This window comes from Cetorhinus maximus, unplaced genomic scaffold (assembly GCF_964194155.1).
Source record: "Cetorhinus maximus unplaced genomic scaffold, sCetMax3.hap1.1 HAP1_SCAFFOLD_983, whole genome shotgun sequence".
Lineage (NCBI taxonomy): Eukaryota > Metazoa > Chordata > Chondrichthyes > Lamniformes > Cetorhinidae > Cetorhinus > Cetorhinus maximus.
The window spans coordinates 19,493-25,905 of NW_027596925.1; the positions used below are offsets into that span (position 1 = coordinate 19,493).

Genomic DNA, 6,413 nt, shown 5'->3' on the forward strand with positions numbered 1-6,413 from the left:
GCACCCAGAAAGCTAGAAAGGAACAGAGGGAAATGTCCCGACTCCAGGAAAAGATGCAGAATCTGCTCCGGCTGCAGTCGATGGGGGTGGATGTCAAGGAGGAGCTCCAAGAGGTGAAGGGCCAGCAAGCCTCGCACTTTGCCTCGGAGGCCTCCAAGATCATCTTCCGTTCCAGAGTCCGCTCCGTGGAGCAGGATGAGACGTGCTCACGTTTCTTCTTCCAAAAGGTACACAGAGAGCGCTCTGTGATCAGCAGCCTGAAGGAAGAAGACGGCTCAGTAAAGTCATCACGGTCCGACATTCTGAGGATCAGCAAATCCTTTTATGCCGGACTGTATGACGTGAAGCCCACGGACAGCACGGCCTCCCAGTCCTTCCTGTCCTCTATCACGGAGGTCTTAGACCACAGTACACGGGAGAGCCTAGACAAACCGCTAACTCCTGACGAACTGACTAAGGCCCTCGAGTCCTTCGAGAAGAGTAAAACCCCCGGAAGCGACGGCCTGCCGGCGGAGTTGTATTCGGCTCTGTGGGACTTGATCGGCCCAGACCTGCTAGAAGTGTACGAGAGTATGCTCCTGGCCGGCAGCATGTCAGAATCCATGAGGAAAGGCATCATCACCCTCATCTACAAGCACAAGGGGGAAAGGGAGGAAATTAGAAATTGGCGACCCATTTCACTGTTGAATGTGGACTATAAGATTCTGTCCAAGGTCATCGCCAACCGGGTCAAATCCGCTCTGGAATTGGTGATTCACCCTGACCAGACCTGCTCTGTGCCAGGCAGGAAGATCTCTGACAGCCTGGCGCTGCTCAGGGATACGATTGCCTATGTACAGGACAGGGGTGTGGATACCTGCCTCATCAGCTTGGATCAGGAGAAGGCCTTTGACAGAATATCGCACACCTACATGGGGGATGTGCTCTCCAAAATGGGCTTTGGGGAGGGAATTCGAAATTGGATCCAACTGCTCTACACTAACATCAGTAGCGCAGTCTCAATCAATGGGTGGGAAACAGATAGCTTTCCGATTAAATCTGGAGTCAGGCAGGGCTGTCCTCTCTCGCCTGTCCTTTTCGTGTGCTGCATAGGACCCTTTGCCGAGTCCATCAGGAAGGATCCGGGCATAAGAGGAGTGACGATCCCAGGCAGTGGAGGCACTCAGGTAAAAGCCTCCCTGTACATGGACGACGTCGCCGTCTTCTGCTCGGATCCGCTGTCGGTGCGCATACTGATGCACGTCTGCGACCAGTTCGAACTGGCCTCGGGAGCCAAGGTAAATCGTGGGAAGAGCGAGGCCATGTTCTTTGGGAACTGGGCTGACCGATCCTTTGTCCCCTTCACTGTCAGGGCTGACGGCCTGAAGGTGCTGGGGATATGGTTCGGAGGGTCCGGGGCATGCTTTAGAAACTGGAAGGAGCGAGTGGCTATGGTGAAAAGGAAACTGGGCATGTGGGAGCGACGCTCCCTCTCCATTGCGGGTAAGAACCTGGTCATCAGGTGTGAGGTACTCTCGCTGTTGCTGTACGTGGCGCAGGTCTGGCCCATTCCACACTCCTGCGCGACGGCGATCACTCGAGCCATCTTCCGCTTTATCTGGAGGTCGAAAATGGATCGTGTCCGCAGGGACGCGATGTACAAGCCTCTAGATAAAGGGGGAAAAAACGTGCCCAACATCGCCCTCATACTGATGGCCACCTTTGTGTGTGGCTGCATCAAGCGGTGCGTAGACCCTCAGTACGCAAACACCAAGTGTCACTACGTGCTGAGGTTCTACCTGTCCCCGGTGTTGCGAAGGATGGGTCTGGCCACGCTGCCGCGGAACGCTCCAAGTAGTTGGACCGTGCCGTACCACCTGTCCCTGGTGGAAAAATTTATGCAGAAAAACACCTTTGACCACAAGTCCATCAGGCAGTGGTCAGCACGTAACGTCCTAGAGGCCCTGAGGGAAAAGGAGAGGGTGGACCTTGTGGGATGGTTCCCCGAGCAGACTGTCAAAGTCATTTGGCAGAATGCCTCATCGCCAGAACTTTCCAACAAGCACCAAGACGTAGCTTGGCTGGTGGTGAGAAAGGCCCTCCCCGTCAGATCCTTCCTACACGCCAGGAGTCTCACCCCCTCTGCACGTTGCCCTCGAGGTGGCTGTGGTGGGGAAGAGACCGTTGTTCACCTCCTTGTGGATTGTGCCTTTGCAAAGAAAGTCTGGAGAGAGATGCAGTGGTTGCTGTCGAGGTTCATCCCGAGCAGTTCTGTGACACAGGACTCTGTGCTCTACGGGCTGTTCCCAGGGACACACACCGAGACAAACATCGACTGCAGCTGGAGGATCATCAACTCGGTGAAAGAGGCGCTTTGGTCTGCCCGAAACTTGTTGGTCTTCCAGCACAAAGAGTTGTCCCCGACCGATTGTTGCGGACTGGCACAATCCAAAGTCCAGGACTACGTGCTGAGGGACGCACTAAAGCTTGGGGCAGCTGCCGCAAAGGCGCAATGGGGAAGGGTCGCTGTCTAAGACCTTTCTACCACAGCGCACCGAGAGACTGGGAACTGTTTAGAGCCCCTCGGGCTGTACAGATCAAAATGAAAGGCTGTAAATGACTGTAATATTGTTTGTACTGATGCACCTGGTGATACATTTTGTAAAAGTTTAACCTGGATTGTACCCTTGTAATGTTGTTTTTGAAATGGTTTTGAATGTGATTGAAGATATTTTATGAATAAAGTATATTTTTACAAAAAAAAAGAAAAAAAAAAAAATCTGTTCTTATCAGTTTAATATCTGATACGTCCCTTATCTGGGGACCATATATTAAATTGATTTTTGGAGCAGGGAGATGGAATAGGGGCTTGCTCCGTCCACTCCACGCATCGACCCGGTATTGCAGTATCTCTGGGAATGGTGCACCACCCCTTTCCAGGGGATTTTCAATGCTAAAAATAGTTTTCTTACAAACATCTGCTTTCTTTACTTTTCAACATGCACATCTTTCAAAACACAACTTTCTTTCTTTCTCATCGCTTCTCGGCCTTTTGGCTAACATCAAGTGTTGCAGGGGCGACACCATGGTCCTGCCAAGGCAAGGTCGGGATGGAAGGCCGATAACCAATCGCAATCCAAATCCATACCGTGGGCTACCTATCACCGTCCGAGTCACGGTGAACCACGGCGAAGGAGGATCACCTATGGATCGGGGCTTCTTCACCAGGAGGATCCTGTTGAAGGCGTGCGGCTTCCAAGCTACGGAGATCTTCACCCTGCACGACTCCCGCAAAGGTGGTTATTTTGACGTGACGTTCAAGCGGGTGGCAGACTGCGTCCGGCTCCTGAGGGTGTTCGAGGAGAAGAGAGACCTGCCGGAGATGAAGATCCTGACGGCGGAGCCGCACTTTTCTCTGCCGTTGCAACGGGAACGTGAGGTGATGGTGCATGTGTACAACCCCTTCGTCCCTGTCGCCGACGTGGTCACCTTCCTCACCAGGTACTTCGATAAGGTGGGGAGCGGCACCGAGATTCGAGACGACTTGGGGATCTGGACAGGCAAACGCCTGTTTAAGGTCACGCTAAAGACCGATGGTAAGGGAGCCATTTTCCACCCTCCCTCCAGTTTCGCCATCGGGGGAAACCGGGGCTACCTGGTCTACGCTGGGCAACCCAAGCATTGTCGCTCATGCGGCAAGGCTGGTCATGTGGCGGCCAACTGCAGCGCCTCCCTCTGCAAGATCTGCAAACAGGAAGGGCACCAGACAAAAGACTGCAAACAGGCCAAGTGCTGCAACCTGTGCGGCGAGGCAAGTCACCTCTACAGGACCTGCCCCAAACGCTGCCGTACTTACGCACAGGCAGCCAAAGCCGACCAGGGGGAAGCAGAAGGAATGTTTCGTGTCACTCCAACCACCAAGGCCCCCAGGGAGCTCAACAGGACAAAGGAGGACACAGAGAGAGACAAGGTGGAGAAAGAGATTGAGGCAACAGAGAGCCAATCAACAGCACTACCCCCTGAACCTCCCAGTCCTCAGGACAGCGAATCAATGGAGGAGGAGGCAGCAGTGGAAAAGCAGCAGGGGGAGTGGCGGACGGTGAAGAACAAGAAAAGTAAGAGGGAGCGAAGAAGAAGCAAAGGCGTTTCCCAGAGAAGCGGCAAGAGGCGTCTCCCATCCGACACGGACGACAAGGGCAGCAGCTCTTCGGATGATGAAGTGCCAGGGCGGCACCGACAGAAGAGGCGGCAAAGCTCCAGGGCGTTGGAGGACGAGACACCCGAGCTCCAGAAAATTGGAGACAACAAGGAGACCAGCGCACCCCAACTTTGCCTGCAACCTGAGGAGGCCAGTGCACCACAGCCCCTGGAATCTGGGAGCAGTGAGGCAATCATCGCACCCCAGCTCCAGGAAGCCGGGAACAGCAACACCCCAGAGGGGGTGAGTTTTGGAGAAGCTTCTCCAGCAAAGGTCATCTCAAAACCCGCTCTCTACGTGAACCTCCAGATGCCACCGGAGCAGAACACGGCCAAGGAGATCTACCTCAGCCCATCCAAAGTGAAGGAATTTGAGCTCACTACGGGTATGAAGGAGCAGACTAAAGGTCTGGGACTCTCAGAGACAGTGGGTTTGGTAGGAGAATAAATGCTTTAATATGGGTTTAAAGATTGTATCCATAAATGTGCGTAGCATTAAATCTACTACGCGATGTGTTGCGACCTTGGACTACCTAGCCAAGGTCAAAGCTGACCTGTTGTTTCTGCAGGAGTTCCAGGATAGACTTCCTGTTTGTGTCCCGTGCATTCACAGTCAGATCCACCGAGGTCAAGCCGGTGTTCTTCTCTGACCACTGCCTCCTACTGGCGGACTGCCACTTGGAGAAGGACCTGAGGGTGGGCAGGGGGGCATGGAAGCTAAATGTGCAACTGCTGACCCCAGAGAACATTGAGGAGCTCAAGAGGGATTACAAAGGTTGGAGAACCGTGAAACCCCTCTTTGAGTCCCTGACACACTGGTGGGAAGCGATCAAGGGAAGCATCAAGAGGTTTTTCATCTGCAAAGGCACCCAGAAAGCTAGAAAGGAACAGAGGGAAATGTCCCGACTCCAGAAAAAGATGCAGAATCTGCTCCGGCTGCAGTCGATGGGGGTCGATGTCAAGGAGGAGCTCCAAGAGGTGAAGGGCCAGCAAGCCTCGCACTTTGCCTCGGAGGCCTCCAAGATCATCTTCCGTTCCAGGGTCCGCTCCGTGGAGCAGGATGAGACGTGCTCACGTTTCTTCTTCCAAAAGGTACACAGAGAGCGCTCTGTGATCAGCAGCCTGAAGGAAGAAGACGGCTCAGTAAAGTCATCACGGTCCGACATTCTGAGGATCAGCAAATCCTTTTATGCCGGACTGTATGACGTGAAGCCCACGGACAGCACGGCCTCCCAGTCCTTCCTGTCCTCTATCACGGAGGTCTTAGACCACAGTACGCGGGAGAGCCTAGACAAACCGCTAACTCCTGACGAACTGACTAAGGCCCTCGAGTCCTTCGAGAAGAGTAAAACCCCCGGAAGCGACGGCTTGCCGGCGGAGTTGTGTTCGGCTCTGTGGGACTTGATCGGCCCAGACCTGCTAGGAGTGTACGAGAGTATGCTCCTGACCGGTAGTATGTCAGAATCCATGAGGAAAGGCATCATCACCCTCATCTACAAGCACAAGGGGGAAAGGGAGGAAATTAGAAATTGGCGACCCATTTCACTGTTGAATGTGGACTATAAGATTCTGTCCAAGGTCATCGCCAACCGGGTCAAATCCGCTCTGGAATTGGTGATTCACCCTGACCAGACCTGCTCTGTGCCGGGCAGGAAGATCTCTGACAGCCTGGCGCTGCTCACGGACACGATTGCCTATGTACAGGACAGGGGTGTGGATACCTGCCTCATCAGCTTGGATCAGGAGAAGGCCTTTGACAGAATATCGCACACCTACATGGGGGATGTGCTCTCCAAAATGGGGTTTGGGGAGGGAATTCGAAATTGGATCCAACTGCTCTACACTAACATCAGTAGCGCAGTCTCAATCAATGGGTGGGAAACAGATAGCTTTCCGATTAAATCTGGAGTCAGGCAGGGCTGTCCTCTCTCGCCTGTCCTTTTCGTGTGTTGCATAGAACCCTTTGCCGAGTCCATCAGGAAGGATCCGGGCATAAGAGGAGTGACGATCCCAGGCAGTGGAGGCACTCAGGTAAAAGCCTCCCTGTACATGGACGACGTCGCCGTCTTCTGCTCGGATCCGCTGTCGGTGCGCAGACTGATCCACATCCGCGACCAGTTCGAACTGGCCTCGGGAGCCAAGGTTAATCGTGGGAAGAGCGAGGCCATGTTCTTTGGGAAGTGGGCTGACCGATCATTTGTCCCCTTCACTGTCAGGGCTGACGGCCTGAAGGTGCT

At 53.9% G+C, this 6,413-nt stretch overlaps 1 non-coding gene across 1 annotated transcript; it reads left to right on the forward strand.

Annotated features, from left to right (window-relative positions):
- Positions 1-2,725: 2,725 nt before the first annotated feature.
- On the forward strand, positions 2,726-2,911 carry LOC144675377 (U2 spliceosomal RNA). The gene has a single exon (XR_013574946.1). It is a non-coding gene; the product is annotated as a U2 spliceosomal RNA (small nuclear RNA).
- Positions 2,912-6,413: the final 3,502 nt, after the last annotated feature.